We start from the raw sequence: 21,373 nt of genomic DNA on the forward strand, positions 1-21,373 counted from the left end.
ACAGGACAAACACTCTCATAGCAGAGCTGCCCAAGAATCAGCCATTTCTTGGAACTGAGAGCCTGCCAGTTCAAAAACTGGCTTTGGTTGTTCCTCCAATATTGCAGAGGAATGTTTAAATGTGACTTCTGATGTAAGAGGGAATTAGGGATTGAAACGACGACATATACATATATAAGTGTATATATAGATAGATATGTATGTATGTCGTTCTAAGGGTTGAATGACACATACATGTATGTCATTCAATCCTTTTCATACATAGATTTTTATATATGTAAGGATTTATATATATAACACATATGCATACATAATATTTGTGTGCATATGTGTGTGTGTGTGAGTACAGGTATGTGTATTGTAAATGTTTCCAGATATTTGAGAAAGACACAGTTCTGTCATTACTACCTGTAATTTCACCTGGGCTCCGCACTCATTTCACAAGAAACAACAAATAAAGAAATAATGCTTCCTATAAACCACACAGTGCCTTTTGTTACTTGAGTACCAATCTGGTACAATCTGGAGCACTGGGAAGGGCGTTACAGATATTTAGAGCTGGGTATAAGAGCTAAGCCTTCCTCTCTACCCCAAAATAAGTGGGAGAAAAAAAACACAACCCCCCCCAACAGTTTCAGATTTATGTTTATTTTTATTCCGTAATTCAAACAAAACTGGAGTCGGGGTAAGGCTGGGACCAGCTGGAGTTCTTCACGAAGTCGCTGTGAACGCGGCTCTCCACGCACAGCACAAGCTGTAACTTGGCCTTGTGCTCCTCAATGGGCTAGAAATAGTTTGTCCATAGGGACTAACTGACCCCTGTGCCCCCTTTCTAACTCCGTATATTTTATCTGATGGGCTCCAAGGGATTTCCTCTGATTATTGCAGATGCCTCTGGATATATATTCAGAAGGAGCCTGCACGCCTGTGAAAGCTCTCCCTGTGAAGTGACCCCACGGAGAGACCTTGCTGAGATGATGTTAATCTTGGGAGGTTTCATAGCAGCTCCTCGAGCATCCGTAATTCCTGTGTCTGCAAACAGTTTCTACATGGCTCTGGGAACGGGATGCAGACAAGGGAGACGATTTAGAATATCTACAGCAGTAAATGATGGCCAAAAATGTAATCTGGAATAGTTTTCCTAATTCTGACTATATAAAGTTAAATATATATATACTTATATATATATGTGCATACACATGCACACAAAAATATACATTATGTATAAAGCAAGAGTGTCTTAAATGGCTATTTTCCATTAACTGACCATGGATAAACCCTCAGTCGTGGCCCAACTCCAGTGAGTTACCATGAACGTTGGTGCAGCTCAATATTTGTGCAGCTGAGGTCTCTGGCTCTTTTCTAGCATTTTTCCTTTGTAAAAAGAAGAAAATGACTGTCCCGTTCAAGATGCAAAGGAGGCATTTGGCTTAACAAGAGAGATGCATAATGAATTTGACTGCATTGAAAACAGAGGTAATACAATATGGATGAATAATGAAGGAGAGGGAAGAGAGGCTGGGTGCATGGTGGTATTTTGATCGCATACCGAATTTTGACTAGAATAGAGATTCAGGCTGCTTGAGGTGATAGGTTTCCAACCTATCCTTTCTACCCCAACATGCTTTGTATAAAGAATGCCAGAGAAATGACAGGAATCAATATGAAGAGGCCTTCACGTGTTCTATTAAGACCCAGTTGATCACTTCTTGTCATTTGGAAGAAATGTTCAGCCTCAGCACTCGAAATTATCCAGCTGCAGCATTTTCTGCTCAGCCCAATCTCCAGTTAATTTGATCCTTCATTTAGCTTGAACAAAGCCTCCTAATAAAAACATTTGTATTACAAATGATACACTTGATCAATGGGATAGCTGTAAGGCAAGTATTTGATAATTTGAAGACTAGCTATAAAAAGTTCCCATTTAATCAGCATAGCAGGCCAAAATCTGGAGTGAAAGCAAGCCCCAAAACTGGTACATCACCAAGCAAAGCAGACTATAATGAAATACCAGGATATTGGGATGCTCTCACCAGCATTATTGTGAGAACCAGCTAGCACAGTGTGTGTTATAGGAGCTGGTCCCACTGTTTGTTATTATTGTTTTTAAAAGGGGAAAATGTTCCTTTTTCTGCTGAGATTTGTGTCTGAACACCCTGAAAGGCTCCCAGTAGCTCCAGCCTCTGTTTGCACCTTGGTCAATGAACACCAGCTCAGTCCCTCTGATACTGCCTCCCACAACTATATTATTAAAAAAAAAAAAAAAAAAAAACTAATGAATTTTAAACAAAATTCACAAGGCACATCTGGTCATTTTCTTGTGTTTCTTCACCTCTTTTAAATCAGCACGTGGAGGGTTTATTTTTCCAGGGAACACAGGGAATAGTGCGATGAGGCTCCTCTTTTGTCCCCCTGTGCACTGAGCTGCACAACCCAACAGCCTCCAATCTGTTCCAATCCATCACTTATTTCCCCCTAGAAACTTTTTCACCGCTTTGCCTCGCACTGTTATTTCTCTATTTGCTTAGTTGACTTCAAGGGACATTCCTCCTGGCTGGATAAAGACATTTTGCAAACAAATGCACGGAAGCGTTTGTGATAACGCAGCAGAACCAGGCAGCGAGCGGGGTCCCCGTGGGCAGGTGACGCTCCGTGTCACTCAGCTCCACCACGGAGCAGCGATTTGCAGAGCCAGGAGCAGGGGCAAGGACCAAAGCGGATGGGATTAAAGGGTAGCACGAGGTTCCAGGGGGCTCTAAACACTCCCCTGGGGGAGATGAAAACAAATTAGAAAGGACTTTTATTGACAAGGATGGGTTTGCTGGTGCTTCAGTGCACACACAGAAGAGCTTATTTGTGTGTGTTGGAGGGGACATTGGCTACGGCTGAAACTATTGGTTATACCCCATGGAGAGTTAAAAAACCCTTCAGCTAAACCCCTGGGTAGAGGCTCTACCTCTCCTTGTGTTTTGCAAGTCATCCCGAGGCCAAAGTAAGACTTAATAAATCAGCAGAAAGGAGTTACGAAGCAGCGACAGATAAAGAATCGCTTTTCCCCCATTTCAAAGAGCTCCAAATGTTACCACAGTATCCATAGACATAGAGAAGGATGGAGAGAAGCCAGCACACAAAAGACGTGCTGCAAAAATCACCTTTAGTCTGGTGGCTTCCAAAGGAGAGTAAAATACAACGTAGGAGTCTGGTACCTCGAGGACACCAGAGCTTCTGCCTCCAGACCTATGATACTGCTGCAGTGAGAAAGGGTTACTCCTGCTGCAATATTTGGAGAAGATGACATGTTAAGCTAGTGAAGCCCACAGAAATGGGCCCATTTGCGTAATCAAATACAATGTTCCATCTTTCAAGAATGAAAAATGTGATTAATTACCTGGCAAGGCCCAATTAGAGGCTGCCAACCCCTAGCACATGGGTTATATCTGTTATGAAGGAACAAGATAACATTAGTAAGATTTGTGGAAAGAAAATGAGATAGTCAGTCTCTAAACTGCACAAAACTAGCCCAACTGTTCTGGCTGTCTCCTGTCTTTGTAGCCCAACACTCACCAGACCTCTCTTGTCATGTCTGGTCAGAAAAGCAAAGACCTTTCAGCTTTCAAGCCAATGGAGTGAGGTCTCTGGCAGCGCTCAGAAACCCAAGCAACCTGTTTTCTTTCAAGGAATTTCAGTGCCAGACATAAAAATAAGAACTACAGCAAATACTAACACTGCTCATGAAATATTACTGTAGATACAGCGTGATATAGGCAGCTATATATTGGGTGGTTAACCTGAGTTCACGAGTCTCATTTAGCCACGGGCTGGTGGTGCTTTCTGTCTCTTGGTGGAAATGGGTTGAGGAATGGTCTTAGTCCTTGTTCCCTAGGGAACAGGTTCACACCCAGACCTAGGTCAGGAGCACATAGCACCAGCAAGGAGCTAGGACCATGCTCAAACCCCTCTGGAGATACTTCAGAAGAGAAGAGCACAGGAGAAATGGGCTGTTTTACTGTCAACAAGTCATGTGTAACCACAAGAAACTCTCTTCATTGCTCATATCCTAAAGCAATAAAACCCTTCCCATCCAAAAGAAGATGCACATGCAATTGGGAGTAACATCACACACTGCTCCCAAGCCTAGCAGGATAACCCTTCCTAAGATACAGCTGAGATTCCCATCATGGAAGCTCAGCAAGATGCAGCTCAGACCCTGAGCTGTCCACTGAGATGTCCAGCTCTCCGAGATCAAGGAGACATCCTGATACCAAGCCCTGCAAGCTTGGCAGGTGACTGAATTAGCCTCACAGCTTCCCTCTCCCTTGTCGAGGAAGAGAAGACGCCGAGCCTTGGCACATGGAGCTCTAATGAGGATTAATAAGCCATGCGAAGACGGTAGGTAATTGTCCGGCTGGCTGTTTCCTTTGCACCTTATGTTATCATTTATGCTGGTGCAAAGTGGCTGTAAAACGCTCCTGGTCTGATTCGATCTAACTTCGCAGGCTCCTCATGCAGGTGTGAATTGCTCTGTGCAGTCCAGGGCAATGTCTAAATGCAAACTCATCTCATCATATCTGTTGTCTTTTCTTTTTTTTTCCTCCCTAAACTCCTCTGCAGTCAATTGAACACTTCAGTGCCTAATAAGCTGCAAAATATTGGGTAGTCATTCATACACTTACTGCTCAGAAACTGCATTTGCACCTGTAGAGTGCAAGTCCTGCGTCCTTTGATGTGAACAGTCAATAGATGGGTCCAGTGCAGACCTACCACTGCAGTTCTTCCATTTCCCTGTAAATTCACTCATTTTCCTTTCAGTTATTTGAAACATTGGCTGCAAAGAGGCAAGGGAAGGAAAGGAAAGGAAATAAAAGGGAAAAAAAAAAGGAAAAATAGAATCTGCAACCTCCTGGACCTTCACTGGGACTCAGGCTCTTGCCTTTCTGCCTTTGGTCCCAGCCAAGGAACAGGCACGTGAACCTCTGCGGCCACTGCAGGGTGAGTCTGAAGTCAGGGTCGGGGGCTCTAAAATATCAGGTAAGAATTTGATTTCGGAAGGAATAGAGAGAAAAATGGTGCCCAACGCTGTTGTCCACACTACAGGAGAAAAACATCTGAAGACCTGTGGCAGCCATAAAATTGGATTGAACTAAAACATTTGAGCTGATATAACAGAGAATAACCCTTAAGAAGCAGAGGGCTTTGATAGACGCACCCCTACAGGTATTTTCAATCCTTAGCAGCTGCAGAGCCTCAGTAATGAATGTCAGGCTGCTGGCCACCTGGGAGGGGAATAAATATCCATTGACCGCCAGTGCAAGGAGCGACGGTTTGACACATGACATTCAAATGATATGAACTTTGAAAGAGTGGGTAAATGACCGCGGTTTGACTTGAAACCTGAAATTCTGCAGGAGCTGCATCACAGTTTACCCAGGCACTGCAGGGGATTGGATCTCTGGGCTTAAAAAGGAAATAGCCAAGCGTTTCTACAAATTCAGGCCACAGTATATAGTGTGTCCAGCTGCTGGTTAACACAAGCTTCAGTGGTGAGATCTGTGGAGCCACAGATCTATGGATGAAAAGCTACATATAACATCTCATAACAACATAAGACATCTCATGTCTTAGGAGAATTTACATCTCTAACGGAGACTTAATACTTCTTATTCCCAACCTCCTCAGAACACGGCTGTCATGGAGAAGAGTATCCTGCAGATAAAGAGCTGGGACAAAGCACTGAGTGGATCCCTTTGCTCTTTCCAACAGAGCTGAATGCACTGCAAGCAAATTGGAGCCATATGGGTCATGCAAAAGTGATTGTGAAAGGAACCAGTGGTCCCAGACTAATTCCTGTCCTGTGGTCCCGCAGGAACAGAGCCCGTACCGGAGAGGTGCTGCTGACAGCATCACAGAAAAGAAAGTAATAAGCTTTGAGATCAGGAGCCCTGAAGGCAACAGGAATGTGACTGAGTGACAGACACGAACTTCTGGGCCATGGGACAAAATAGGTAGGGGGAATGAGAGGGGATGTGCTCTACCTGGTCCTGTAGTCCAGCACCAGCTCTTCTCTCGCATCCTTCCAGCCCTGCCACGGTGTAGAGCTGGTCTCCTGCTTGAGGATCTTCTGCAATTTGCCTTCCAGGACGCCTGGCCAGCCTGCATTGTATCCACTTCACCAGCTCATTTTTGAGGTGTCCAAGAAACGAGCACTGAAAAGAACTCACCTCTATTCCAGGACACATTGTTAGGCACTCGTTACATTAGCCAGTTTAATATCAGTAGTCATAACACTTCTATGACCTACCTAACGTGACTCTGCTCACAATCCTCACACTAAAACAAGGCCAGGACCAAAGCTGCTGCAAGAAAAATCAGAGCTTCCTGACCTTTGGTCTGGACTCTGCGGTCTAATTATTGCATCGATTTTAACGGAGTGGAGTGTTCAATAAGGGTGTCTGGAGGCCTATCTCTTCAGCAGCAGGTCTAGCACAGCACCGGCAGCAATAATGTGGACAACCTCTATGCAAAGCTGGGTCAGGGGCAGGAAAGCTCCAAGTGCCTGGCAAATTGGAGCAGGCACCATCACGCTAACAGGGTCCTGCTTGGGGACCTCCAGCTCGCTGGCTTGCACAGCCACAGGACAAGGCTGCGAGCCAGCAGAGCACTCAAGCACATGTTAAGCCCAGCAGTGATACCACGTCAATGAGTGAGCACTGTGTTAAGCGCACGTCGGTGCTCTTGTTTGAAACCAGCTTAAATCGCTGACCCACGAGCAAACGGGGTCAGATTAAACTTTGCAGCTTAGTGGTGAACTGGCTTTACAGACATGTGCCTTACGGGAATAGCTGCTAAACTGAAGCTGTGTTTGCATCAGGAAGCAGTGCTAAGTAATCAGAGATATGCAGAGCAAACGAGTTGGTGCTCAGGGTCCTATGCTCATCCTATATGAACTTCGGGAGAAGGAGGGGACTTACTTCAGACTAGTTCTAGTCTGGTCCAAGAATGTCTACAAGCAGTTGGAGCTCTCTAGGTGAGCTTTCCAGAGCACATCTGTTTTACTGCCAAAGAGGAAACTCTCTGTGACCTTTCTGTGCTGTAAATCACAGCATGGCACTAAGGTGGACACATGCCAAATCTCGCTATTGCTAATCTGTAAGTGTTTTGGAAACAACTAAACTGACGTAAACTGAGACATGGTGGTGTAGAAGAATAGAGCGCAATATCCCTCTGACTATGATAAATTGTATATATTCGATACCAATCAGGCCAGAGAGGAGTGATATAGAACAGGCTGAAATGAAGCCAAAGGGTCCTGTTCCATGTGCTACGCTCAAGCCATGCCTGTCTCCTGAGAAACTCACAGTATTCAAGTTATACCACGCTGTAATTTCCCAATTTCCAATTCCCAGCCACCCTACAAAGCCTCCCTCTAAGTCATCAGTGATCACTTCCTGCATTTAATAGCTATTTTTCCCAATCTTCCTTTCCATCCTTGACACTGGAACAATGCTTAGCAAAAAGAATGGAAATTTGTAGCCTTGAATTTCATTGACTCATTTGAACCTGATCTACACAAACCAAGCTTTGTTCTCCTATGGACAAAGCTTGATATCCTGCTGCATTTCACCTTTAGGCAATCCTGAGACATTCAGATGAGGATGTCTTAGATGACACTTCACCTACTCCAATAGCTTTCAAGCTAGCTCTCCTTATTCAGGTAATTGTCCCAATTATAACCCTGATACAACCACCGATTCACTATCACCTCCCTCTGGCTAAATCCAAGGAAGTGAACCCTATTCCTGGTACTTCTTGGAGGGAATTTTAATGAAAATCAAACATGAAAATTAAGACATGAAAATTAAGATTCATGAAAGTTTCTGTCAATGCAAATCGTCCAACAAAACACAGGTACTGCACTGGAAGCAATACTGTCCTCTTTCCATGTTCCTAATCACATCCTTCCTATTTCAAGGCAAAGGCGAAAGGTCAGGCCAGGCTCAACACCCAAGGTTCATTGTAAAAGACAAATAGGAAATGGCAAACGTATGCAAATTCTTAAGCAAGTCTGAATTCACTGAAACGAGAATTAAAGTTGTCCTGCACTAGAGTCACTTTGTCTCGCCAGAATTAAGTTACAACACTTGGAGATTAAGCAACGCAGCTCTGTGATCCTGTCCTTAGTTCCTCTGCAGGTAAATCCGAGCTGGAAGTGGCTGCAGCTTCTTGCTGGTGCCGGGCAGGGGAGCAGCCCTGCGGAGCCAGAAGAGGAAGATGCCTTTGAACAGAGATGAGAGAAGCTGAAATCCTTTGACACCTGGAAGTGAACTCTATATTACTAAAATGTTAAGCAGCTTTGTGAGAGAGATTATCCTGAGGGATATCTTCTGCAGTGCAGATATTTGTATGAGTGATGAGGTCCAGCACCGGCTTGGAGCAAGTGGCCAACCTCTTTTTCCCCTCTGGTTGGTCACCTTTCTGCACTGCCGCTGGGGCCAGCGCGGCCTTTGGGCCAGCGAGGCTATGAATTCATTCCTGCCCTGTGACACCATGTGCTATTTCATCACCCTCATCTTCTCGGTCACCTCTCAAAGCAGAGACGAGAGCAGTTTTCGTGCCCCTTTTGATGAACCACGGTGACGGCGGCATCATGAAGGTCTGCAGGTCACCAGAGACAGCCGGGCAAGCGGTGGCTCCACGCAGGTCTCAGCTCCTAGAATTTTCTAGTCCTCTTGCCAAGTTTATTTTGACAGTCTAGAAAAACTGCCTTACTTTTCCGCTACCCTTCCAGGCAAGGGAGCCGTACTGAGGAATTTAATCCCCTGCAGAAAGGTTATTATGTCTCCTCAGGGGCTTTTAGCTACATTCCTCAACAATGCAGTGTGAGAAAAATCAAAGGTTTAGCCAACTGCTGTCTAGGGGCTGAAGTTCCTAAACTCTGTTTTGCAATGGAAAGCACTTCATGCTTTCATTGACTTTGCACAGCTGCTTCTTTTGGACTGGGCTATATCAAACCCTGCATCTCTAGGAACAGCACTTACTACTGATGTTATACTTAATGCCTTAGGATCCTTTTTTTTACATAAGGAGTTTTCATTCCCAAGGAATCCAAGCAGCATTATACACAGTAGTGACTGGGTTAGGTATATACACACGTGCAAATATTTTACCCAGCACTGAAACCTTTTGGTTTGCAAGCTTAAGGCATCTTCCTGTTGAAGGGCACACAAAAGCAGGTGCAAGAGGTGTTTAGGAGAGCATATGGAGAATGCTTTGAGCACTGCATGTGGTTAGCTAGTTTGCAGCATGGAGCAGGCATGGGAATCAAATCTCTTTCAGAGAGAAAAATGCTTGGCTGAGATTGGCAAGACAGCACATACAGTAATTTGCATTGCTACAAAGGTCATAGGAATATTAAGTGAAAAAGAAGACTTCTACATTCACTGCAAGAGACTGATTTTTGAGACAGAGATACTTCCTCTGAACCTTGCCACCTAAGAAATTTAGAAGCCCCACTGGGAAAGGCAATGGGACCTCCTCATTACGTGCCCAAATGCTTATGAGACCTACAGATGGATTCACCTGTATATGGAGGAGACAGCAGAAGCAGAGCCTGGCCCCAGCTCGTTAAAGAAGTAGAGGTAGACAAGCTTTTCATTGCAATTCACTTCCCGTTAGTACTTTCTGATGGAGTAATACGATATGAGAAAATACCAAGTATTGTGTTCTCTAGAGCATAAAAATGGCCAAGTCTAGCAAGACTTTCCAGCTTCTAATAGCCAAAGGCAATACTTTTCTTCTAGACTGTGGTTCTCCAGGACAACTGAAGACCTTCTCAGTGTTGCATTCTGCTTTGTTAATTCAATTAAGCTGATATTACAAAGGCAAATACAAATCAAACCTAAACAGCCTCTTGATAGCAGTGTAGACAGTAATAATGTTGACAGTCTCTTTTATGGCAGGAGGTTGCATGCCCAGGGGTAAAATAAGCCAGCAATCAGGAAATACACACAGTGCACTTCCCTTTTGCAGATCTCCACTTATTAGGGACAACTGCTTGTCTCTGCATTCCTCCAGTTAACAAAACTGTAATCTGAGTCATGCAAAAGTCACCTAAAATTCTAAGAAACTCTAAAAAAGAAAATCAGTACCAAAAAAAAATTGCCACAGGCATTCTTTTCCGTAAGGTCGTGATCATTTGAACACTCCTCAAAGTTGTAAGAGCCTCAATATACACAGCTGAGGAAATAGCCCTGCACAACTCTGCATTCCCAGGAGACGTGTAGAGTCGCCTGGCAGCATTAAGGACAGAAGCGATGGTAGCATTACTTAAGGGAGTGCAATTTGTTCTCCCTATCTTGATTTAAATTACACTGCCAAAAAAGACTGACTGGTCTGAAATCAAATTGCTGAGCGAAGTTTAACTTTAAAGAGATAGAAGAAGCATCCAAATAACTGTAGAGCAAATGGTCTTACAAAGCGCACATACTGATGTGTGACAGCGGGATCTGGGGCTGAGGAACTTCATTAGGATAATTAAGTTATGTTGGGCTAAATAATACCTAATGCCCTGATGAAACAGGGCTTTGCACCACTGAAATCTGTACAACACAGACATCAAGCTGCATCTCTTCTCAAGTGTTTGAGGATGGAAGCACCAACCTCAGCAGTCTCTGAACTGTTCCTGCACCTTTACTTCTCCAGACCAGCACAGCCTCTGGGGGACCATCTTTGGGATGATGGGCTTCTTAGACTGCAGGAAACCTTGCGTGTCCAGAAGCAGAGGGATCTGGAGCAGGAGGAAGACAAACAAGAGTCATGAGAGCTGGGAAAAGATGGTCCTGACACTGGCAGGCCCCTTAGAGCCCACCTGTATCTCAGCCATCCCTTGTTCTCAATGCGTGTCCTGAGTTTACAGAGGCCAGGAACATCACTACTGTTCATGTAATACGTACACACTTGGGTTTTAATACTCCTCAGCTCCTGGATGAATTGGTTGGTCACTTCTGGTTTCCACAGAGCATAGTTGGAAGAGCTCAGAGCACTGATCAACAGGATGGAGGAGGGAAAAGCTGGATGGGGAGGGAAAAACATCTAGCATCCATCTGTGGACCAGCACTAAGGAGGTGGTATGCAGTACCATTGCATTTAATGCTGAAATGTGTCAACCCTAAGGGGAATCTAGACTATAATGGGAGCTGGAGGAGCAATCAGATCTCTGTGAGGAAAGAAATTAAGAGAGCTGTTCAGAATTAATACCCAAGAGAAAGGTGCCAGACTCCTTAGGGACTGGGCTGGAAAGTCTCAATAAAATGAACATTTAAACTACTGATGGAAGGAGTCATGTTGCAGAGAAGAGCTATTTTAGCCAGTTTATTCCACTGATTCAGTATTGCTCATCTCCTTGCTCTCCTTCCCCTCACCAAGACAATGACAATACATCCTTCACCCGACGAGCTACATTAAAAGCCTCATATCCCAATAAACTTTGAATCAGGAAATTTAAGCAATGTGGCTCTGAGCCCAATGTACCATCAGTGAAAGACCAACAGAAGACATCCATATACGTATACACCAAAGAGATGTTCTGGGGTGAATTTTTTTCCCCCCTCCTGCTCTAATCTGCTGCACATGATTTCTTCTTCTGAAGAAAAAAAGGCTAAAAGAGCCCCATAAACCTATGGGCACCAATAATACAATACATATTTAACTTGTCTCCCTTTAATTAAAGGCAGTTATAAAAAGAATCAATTTTATGGATTGCAGAGGACTAGAAAAATGTCATTAGACTTGGGGGAGGGTGGATAGGTCACTGAATTGTTAATGGACTATTACAGTCTTTCACCTCCAGGTTACAAGTTGAGTTGCAATCTGAATCTGCAGAGATTCCAGCAGAGAGCTGGTGCCAAGTCATAATTCTGAGCATATTTTCCTGTCTCACACAACAAATGTCCTATGAATTTTCCTGCTGCCCCCTCCGCTCTGATTTCCCAAGCATGCCGCAAGAGCAAAACACATTAATGGGACAGGTTTTGGTGGTAATCGGTGCAGAACGCCAGGTCGGGGCTCGCAACTGTGTGGCCATCCCCAAGAATTACACCTTTTGCAGTGTTACCTGCCTCTGAGTCGCAGGGAATTGCGGTGATTTTCAGGAGGGATTGCTTGACTTTTAATTTCTAAGAGCCATCACATTTACTCTCTGTCAAGCAGCCCCATCTCCCAGCGCTCCATCCGTACCTGCTCCATCTGTATGGATGGATCTGCTCCATCCATACCTGCCTGCTATATTCACAGGCATCCCAGGCAAACCTGGCAAGAGAGAGGGAGGCTCTTCCCTGCTTTTCCTCAGCCTCCTGCATCTTGTAGAGCCTTGAAGGGGACAGGAGGCCACTAATTCAAATCTGGCTCAGAAACCGTTACTCTTTAGAGCCTGTCTGTAGCCCAAGAGAGGGGACCTTTGCTGTCCCAGGAGCTCTCATTACAAAATGCAGCTTCAGGGTAGGCAGAGGACAATATTAACTTTCTCCTATGTGGGACAGGGTCATACTAAGCCAGGTCAAGGCAGCTTGGCTGGGGATCAAGAACCCCCTGTGACTTAGGGGCACCAAAGTCAGAGGATGCCAGGGATTTCACATTTCATTCCACCACCATTAACTTTACTTCTGTAGGGACTTGAAAAAATATATCAGTAACTGGTATTGAACCATTTAAAATAACTTAAGCATTTAAATACAGCCATTCCCATGTGCCTCTCTAATCTAGAGTAAAATCTTCCTCCCTGATTGCTGCCTGAAGTAGTAAAACCCAAGTCTACAGACAAGGTTGGGTATTCCTGAAGCTATCAGCCTCTGAACTCCTCAGGGAAGAGAGGAATTTAATGTGTATGTGAGACACTTCCCAATTCATCCTGAGATGTAGGTGAAAGACAGCACATGGGACCACCTCAATGGGACTATAGTGCAGATCATGAAAAACATCAAGCCCAAATTCTCACCTGAGCATCTTCGCAGGGTCCAAAAGAGAAGTTTTGCAACAGGACAACCATGGCCACTCTCAGGGTGAGATCTGAAATGATGTAGGGTCTGGGAAGGCAAAAGGTTTTTGTATTTTTGTGCATATTAGGAGAATCCAGCTAAGCTCCTTATTTCTTTCTCAATGGACACCTCGTGCTACTGCTTCTATCTTGCTTGGAGTTGCCGTGCCTCTCCAGGTTCCTTGGGAGAGCAGGAGAGACCTGAAATATGCTAATGGTTTCACAGTGACTCCTCTCTCTAAATTCCCATTCTCAGCTCAGAACCTGAGCCTGGATTTCAAGCCCTAAAACACACATTTCTACAGCTTCACGTCTTCCCTTTAAATCAAAGGATTAAGCAAACACAAAGATGTTCTTTCTCTGTGTGACTAAAAGAAAGGTTGCTTTTGAGACATGCCAGCCATCCCTTTCCCCATCATGAAAAACAGGCCAGAACAATCAACTTCACAGAGAAATTTGCCACTGAGCATTTTCAGTAATACTCCATCTCAGTGATCACTCGATTTTCATGCCATAGAGCTTTTTATTCCCAGTACATGAGGTCTGAGTATAAACCTTAGTCACATTAGTCAGCAGTGAAGTATCTTGCTTCTACCAGGACCTTGGTGCATCCCTCTGATCTACTCACAGTGGGTAAGTGATCCCTAAAGAGTCCAGCTACGAAGGCACTTAGTGATGTGGTGTAAGGATGGAGCTGATGGAGCAACCTCAGCGAAACAGGAGAGTGTTCCCACCTGGGTGGTTCCTTCTGCAACTGGCACAAGACCCATGGGCCAGACAGTATCACCAAATCACCAACTATGATCACAAGTCATCACAAGATGTGTGGCCCACAGGCACGTGCTGCTTATACATAAAACCAACACAGAACCATAAATGTGAGTCCACAGCAGAGATAATCACCATTGCTGCAAACAGAAGTTGCCTGGAGGATGTGATTTCAGCAGCATCTCCCTGAATTTCGCCTGCTTTGCCCCAAAGGAGCTCACAGAACACATTTCAACCCAAGAATTTGCTAGCAAGGCATTTGAACACCTGGTCTAAGGGCACAGACTTGGTCCTCTGGGCCACCTCAAGGTCTAAAGGTCTTTCAGGTCTGTCCTGGGATATTTTCTCATTTCTCAGGGGCTGACAGAGACTCCCGAGCAAGGACTGTTTCATAACTTGAACTGAAAAATTAAATTTTATTTCCTACACGTCTTTGCCCTTCCAGTGCTGATTTGCGTGGCACTGTGCCAGTCACCCAGTGGCTCTTGTTTTAATATCTGGCCATAAACCCCTCAGTGTTACAGCTGCTGGGAGCTGGTCGCGCTGTCGTTTTCTTCAATACAGTTAATTAAATTCCGTGCACAGTTTATGGATGTAGATCATAAAACTCCCCTCATGGTAATGCTGGGACTGGATGTCAGACAATGATAAATGCCTAATTTAAATGTTATAATCATGCATTCCCTGCCTTCGCTGCCATTCCTACTCCCAAGACCCAGGTTGACTGCACGGCTATTTCCCCAGCCTGGTCCTCACCTCTCAGGTGTGAATTCCTCTGGCTGAAGCCAATATGCTGGGCCATGATGCATCCCATAGGCAAGGATCATTACCACCATGTCCTCTGGAACAGTCACGCCGTTGATCTCCATAGTCTTCTTGCAAATCCTTTCAATCTGCCCCACTGTGAGGAAGAGATGGAGGGTTTCTCTCACCACTGTGTTGAGATGCTCCATCTGCATGAGCGCCTTGTTCATCGGGGTAGCCTGGGGAGCGTGGGGAAAGTCTCAGGTCTGTCAAGGCTGCCTTGATAAGCGAGCACAGCAGGTTGCACCAAACAGAGCTGGAGGTACAACCGCTCCATTTCATCCCCTTCATCCCCTGCAGTTATCCCAGACCACTCTTCTCCAACATCTTAGGCTCCCTTTAACCTCAGCTCAACATATACCAAACATTTCACCTTCAAGACCAGCTCTAGAAGGTGAAATTCTGTGATTTTCACTCCGATGGAGGCACTCTAGGGATGCTCAGACATGAAGTCTGAGGAAGCATGGCAGTTAGCAGCATGTGTGGCTGGAGTCTCCGTCACGCAAAGTGACAGCTTTTGCTTTTAGCTTTGCTTGTAGCTCAGAGTCTACATGTCAGAGGTAGAAAAGACTGTGGCATCTCCCACCCTTCTTTACCTTGTTGGGCAGATTTGCATCAATATCATCCTGAAGTCACTGCTGCACATCAGGGTGAGTGGTCAGGCTGTATGAGATTTAGCTGAGGGTGGAACTTGCGGTCTCATAACCATCAAAAACAAAGATAAGAGCTTGGGCCAGGATCTCCTCATCACTTAATTTTGAAAAGAGATATAAAAACACAAGGAAGGAGCTAAATTCTACAGCACAACACTGACATACTATCTTAACAGAGGGAGATAGACTTCACTGTGCCTTGGCTGAGCCATTATTCGCCGAATCTAACAATTTATATAGGGTAAGCAACACAGGAGCTCACAGATGAACAAGGTATATACAGCATATGTGTTCTGTGCGCTTCATGAAACACAGTCAAACATCACTTGCCTCTGGGGAAAGAAAAGTAAGAAACAGCAGAGCAAGGAGATATTCATCCTGTTTGCTGTCTGTTGGATGAACAGCCCTCAGGATTTGTCCCGGGAACTGAAATATAATCTAATATGGTTGACATATGGCAAGTTTCTGTACCACCCATTTCTATGGACTTCTTAGAAAGATGAATCAAATACTGCCAAGTGCTGAGGACCACCTAGAAGGGGAAGTACTAAGGGAGCTAATAGGAAATGAAAGTGGCCACCACTTCTGACACTGATTTAGGACCATGTGAGATGAGGTATGTCGTATCTATTAATAGGACCAGTGGATGTCAGAAACGGAATTTGAGAAATTTCTTGATGTTGGTGACAAGGGGGTCACTGGGATTATTAATGGAGTCAATATTCACACTGAAGGAAGTATCAGTACCACAACCTTGCTATAGGCTCCAAAAATGCTAGGCAGAGAAAAAAAAAAAGGGAGGAAAAAAAAGAGAAAAGAAAAAAAGAATGAAAGGGATGAATTCAGCAGAACTGGAGGATAGAAGTCCTTCTAGGAACAATCGTGGAGAGAGAGAATCTCTCTTAATCAAGGACTCAGTGCAGAGTCCTGACAGAGCAGGTCCTGTCCCAGCTCCACAGTAACCAATACTACATTTTTCAAAGTTCCCTCAGTTCTATCCATGACTCATTTTTTTTTCTGCTTCAAAAACCTAGATTATAGATGGAAACTGATTGAACTGGGCAAAACCCAGGGCAATAAAGATCAGATTCCAATTTCCATCCGCGAAACAACGCAAAAACAACATCCCCAAACGCCATGCCTGCAGTATGAAGGCCTGACTCCTTCCTCAAAACGCTTCCCCAGTAAAATGAAATGGGAAGCACAGGCTGCCTACCATCAAAAAACCTAGGGCAAGAGAAAGCCAGAATCAATGTGTCCAGCAGAGCCACTTGGAGCAAAGGCAGCCTGGTTTGTTCGTGGCCTCCACAGTGCCCAAAAAGTGCCCAAGCCCAAAGGACTTGGAGGCAGCTGAGTCCTCTCTGGCAAAACAGCTAATGGGATGAGGCTGAGACTCTCATTATGTAGCAAAAGCGGGGAAAAGCTGGTGCCAAGCACAGGCAATGTGGGCAGCTCCGGCTATGGGCTGTGTTATTAAAGAGGAGCTTCCCAAGCAGGGGGTGGTTTGACAGAAGGGCACTTTGCTGCAGCTTTGATCCCCTGCACTTCGGTTGCCTGAAACCTGCAGTCAATAAACCAGCACTGAGTGCCTTAGCTGTGGGATGGAGCGATTTCCTCACGTAGCAGGTGAAGCAATGAAAGAGGGAAAAAAAACCTTCCTCTGTGGCTTGTTTTTCAGTCGATGGAGATAGAAACACTTAAAAACCCGGGTGTGGGTCAAAGCAGCCAGAGCCAAGAGCCACAGCCGAGGGAGCTGCCACCTTCAAGAGGCTGGAGATCATTTCATCTTCTAAAACAACGTGCTGGGTTTCCTGGAGCCTCCCTGGGATTTCACGCAGCAGCTTTGCCTCAGTTGCAGAGGTTCCCAAAAGAAGCCTGGTAAGAGCCCTGGCATCTGCCTGCAGGAAACCAGTTTGGTGCATGGAACGGGCTGGCAGGTAGCTCCAGTGCTGGTGCTGGCAGAGGCAGGGAGCGAGATGAAAAGCCCGGCGGCAGGCTGCAGCTTTCTGCCCAGCACGGACAGCAGCAGCTTCAAGGACTCGGTTTGACACCGAGCACTTGAGCTCCCTGGGCAGGCACCGTGGTGGGGAGATGGTCGGTGCCTTCCTTTGCATCCCAAGCTGAGGGATGAACTTTGGTTTGATGGAGGCTGGAGGGCAGCGAGGGGCTGACACAGTCGGACACGTGGGCCCTCTGTGGTGAGAGTTTCCCCGGCGCCAGGGTCTCCAGCACCGTTGTATGGCTTTGAGCAGGCCCCAGAGGAGCAGTGCTGTTCATTTTTAAAGACGGGGGAAATAAAAAAGGGCCAAAGCAGGCTTCATCATCCCACCCTTACACTGCACTGCAATCCCAGCAGGAGAGGAGCCGTGGAGAGAGGGCTGATGAGAACCCTTTGGAGAACCCAGACTTCCCCATGACCCAACTTGTCACTGCTGGAATTAAACTGTTGAGATTGGTGGCAACGTGCCTCTTTACATGGGTGTCACCATCCTATTTTGGGGCTGGGGAGCACCTCCAGTGGGGCTACATTTTGTTCTGTAGCAAGGAACTCACCCCTAGATTTCACCATATTTCTCAAAGCACTTCTTTTCTGCAAACGAAAAAAAAAATAAAGGAGGAATGAACAAACAGTTTGCAAGTGAGCAGCGATCAAAGCCGGTCCCAGCTTGCAGTCTGGGGGATCCTAGGGGCCCATGGCGAGGTGGAGGCTGCGTGCTGGCTCTGAAGAGCCACGTCGATACTGAGGGGTGATCAGCACAGGAGGGGAAAAAAGAGGTGAGAAAGAAAACTGCACTTTCAACTCCCCCTAGCCAACCTGAGCTGAGAATATAATGAAGCCAAGGTACGACAAGATAGACTGATTCAGCATGAGGAAGGTAGCAGGCAGAACCAGATCCCAGGGTGCCCTTCCCTTTCCAGCTCAACAAGCCAGAGCTACAACTGCCTTTTCCTCAGGAGATCTTCAATTGCACTTAGTGAACCGCAGCGAGGATGGCCTTTTTGTTTGGTTTTGTTTGCATTAAGGTTTTCATTGATGTTACATGCGAGGATGTAACATGGGACGTGTAACAGCCACCAGGTATCTGCTAAACCATTACCAAGATGGTGTGCGGGCAGTAAGCCCAGCAGACCCAAGTTAACCTCTTCCCTTGAGGCTGAAGCTAATGCATGTCGACCCGTGTTTGCCCAGCTAGTACCTAGTTATTTGTAAGGTCTGGTAACTTGATAATTGGTTTTATTTAGAAATCCATTCATCTGGTCTAGGTTCAGGACAGACGAGCAGCAAGTGGCTAAACAGGGCATTGCTGGGGCCAGTCCTGGTCTCTTTGTGGTGGGAGAAAGAATGCACAAGTGTCCACAGAAATCACCCAGTTTTCACAGAAAACCTCACCCTTGTAATATTTTCTGTTCTTTGTGTCTCCAAAGAGTTTCCTAATTAAAAGTGCAATTACAAAGAACAGGAGAAAGAGAAGGTCAGAGCACAGGGATCACAAGGCTGGCTGTGAGGAAGAGCCTGAAGCGTCAGTGGAGCAGGAGCTCCCATTACTCACATGCTGGTACTCCAGGAACATTCCCAGAACGGCCAAGGGCCATGGCCCAGGAATACCCACTTCTTGAAGGTCTGAAAGGGCCACATCCCATAGCTGCCAAGGAAAATCAACACGTGAGATGCATTTATGTGGTCAGCATAGAGGGTGCTTCACCCTGCAGGCAAGAAGTATCCTAAATAGCCATCCCTGCTACCTGGAGAATATGGAAATTACGGACTATGCAGCCAACCTGCTAGGAAACTCTCTACCTGCAATAAATGTGAGGTCATTTGGGGACCATCTGAGAAAGGAGACGTGGCTGCCATTGCACGAGCGCTCTCTATCCTCCTAGGAGGAGCTCCAGTCCATCCGCTGCCAACCCACCAGCTTCTCCGAGCATCCAAATCCCAGCAGTGATCACGGATCCAGGGATCTCACTTCATTGAGTCAGAGGGCTTAGACTTAGGCGACTAAGAGGAGAGGTGGAGAGAGGGATTAAGTTTGCACACCGAGACCTGCCTCGGTGCGAAGCGCCGGTGGCCGAGCTGCAGGAACATCCAGCAAAGCAGGGGCATAAATTCAACCCTCCAAATTAAGTTTGTGCCTGTAGAGCTCCCTATAGCTCCTCAGAGCGACATAAGCAAAAGGGCAATTTTGCCGGCATAACTGGTGAAATGAGGACTCCAACATTTTCCTCTCCGAGCCAGAAAAGCCGGCTGGGGAGACCCCGTCTCCTTTGCAGCCAACCAGCGTTTGCTTGGATCTGTGTAGAAAAGCACAAAACGAGGAGTTATTTTTTCCCCTGGTAGCCCTAAATCCAATTTTCTCTTTCCTGTTTTGAGTTGACCCAGGAAGGGCATGGGGAAAGCTCCCGTGGGCAGGTTTCTCCTAGCAAAGAGCTCCTTGTCGTTGATCCCGGGACCAAGGATCTGGTTTTCATGGCAGCGACACAGATATCATTTCCCTTTCCGCGTGTCCCAGCTCCATCTCCTATCCGGCTGCCAGCGCTTTTCCGCTTCCCTGGGCCCCACCACAGGACCAGCCTCTACTTGCAGGAGCAGGAGGCTGAAGAGGAGGCTGAGGAGCAGCCAGGTGACTAGGGAAAGCTCTGGCAGGAAAGCCAGATCCCATATGGCTCCCTTTGGAGCGCCGATCCCATCTGAAATTCCGACCTGCACCAAGCACTTTTACAGCCCCAAGCATCCTAATATGACCCAAAGCAGGAGTTTTCTTCCCTGCTGCCTTGCTCAGACTTTAACCCTTGGACAGGTTTCTCCCTGGATGGAGAGCTTAATAACAAGCCCAGCTCCAGTGGCTTTAAACTGCTAACAGGGTAATTTTCCTCAGGGGAAAAGAGCTATTTTCACCATAGCGAGGAGCTTGACCTGCTTGACGCTTTCCTTCTCCCCCTTCACCCTGAGATGCACCCAGGGCTCAGAGGGAGCTTCCAGGTACTTGTGGTGGCTGCCTCCTTGCAGGCTGCTGGATTTGTGCTCCCAACATCGTCTTCGGTCTCTGCAGCATCCCAGGGTGAGGAGTCCCGCTCCGCTGACAGCAGCACTGTGCAAAAAATAGTCTCCTCCAGCCCATTGTCCCCTGGCCACCTTTGGGGCATGTTTGCTACTGTATCTTCCTCAAGGAAGATGGAAGGAGGACAAGGAGCTGATTTTCCATTTTGCATCCAGGCTCCTCGCGGCGTAGGCTGGAGGTGCTGGCTCCATGCTCCTTGCAGCCCAGTTTGGACACTGGTGGCTCTGGTGACGTCTGCCCACAATGAGGGCATCCGTGTGGGAGGCAGCTCCCTGGCTCCACATGGGTGCCAAGGACCCAGGGAGCCCTGGGCACAAACATCGCCGCGCAGGGAGGTCACCCACACGCAGGGTCCCGCACTCGGCACCGGCGTTTCCAGATGGGTTCCCATTGCCCCTGACTTTCTGCTTTGCTTTAGGGCCTGAGGTCACGCAAGATGACTTCTGCTGTTGTTTGTCTTCAGGAAACCGAGCATCCCCCCACAAATACCATCCACTTTCTACCAGAAGAACAGGGAAAACACATCAGAAATCCCAGCCAAGCGGATAGCCGGGCATCTGTATGGTGGAACAGCAGCCCAGCCAAGCTCACGGCTGCTGTGGGTGGTTCTGCTGCCTGGAGCAGACGGCGGTGGGGAGCAGCCCTGCTCTCTCTGTGTGGTGTCCTGGCCTGCCCGGGGCGCTGGGGCTGACCCATTTCAAGGGCGATGCCGCCCGAGCTCAACCAGCCGAGGAGGAGCCGGGCGCCCGCGCACATCGTGCCCCTTCGTGCTGAGAACTGAGCTGCTGTCACACGCTCGGCCAGAGCCTGCAGGAATGCCAAGGCAAGCGCACGGACACGCTGCATGTGGCCTGTCCGGGGGTGAGGAGCGTTTCTGTCCGTGCCCAAATATTTTTCCTGACCTCCCCACCACAGGCGGGTGCTGGTGCAGGGGGCAGGTGGAAGAGGAGGGCAGCGGCGTCGCTGTTTTGGGGAGGACAAAGTGTCAGCCACGGCCAGCTCCTCAAGGCCACGATGTGCTTGATGACTCGTGTAATCAGCGGCTGATGGGAATCAATTAG

The 21,373-nt window shown here is 46.8% G+C and overlaps 1 pseudogene; it reads right to left on the minus strand.

Moving 5' to 3' along the window:
* Window positions 1–10,657: 10,657 nt before the first annotated feature.
* On the minus strand, window positions 10,658–21,068 carry LOC112959821 (annotated as a pseudogene).
* Window positions 21,069–21,373: the final 305 nt, after the last annotated feature.

The sequence above is a fragment of the Nothoprocta perdicaria genome, unplaced genomic scaffold (assembly GCF_003342845.1).
Source record: "Nothoprocta perdicaria isolate Ctin4 unplaced genomic scaffold, notPer1 scaffold_12, whole genome shotgun sequence".
In the NCBI taxonomy this organism is placed as follows: Eukaryota; Metazoa; Chordata; class Aves; order Tinamiformes; family Tinamidae; genus Nothoprocta; species Nothoprocta perdicaria.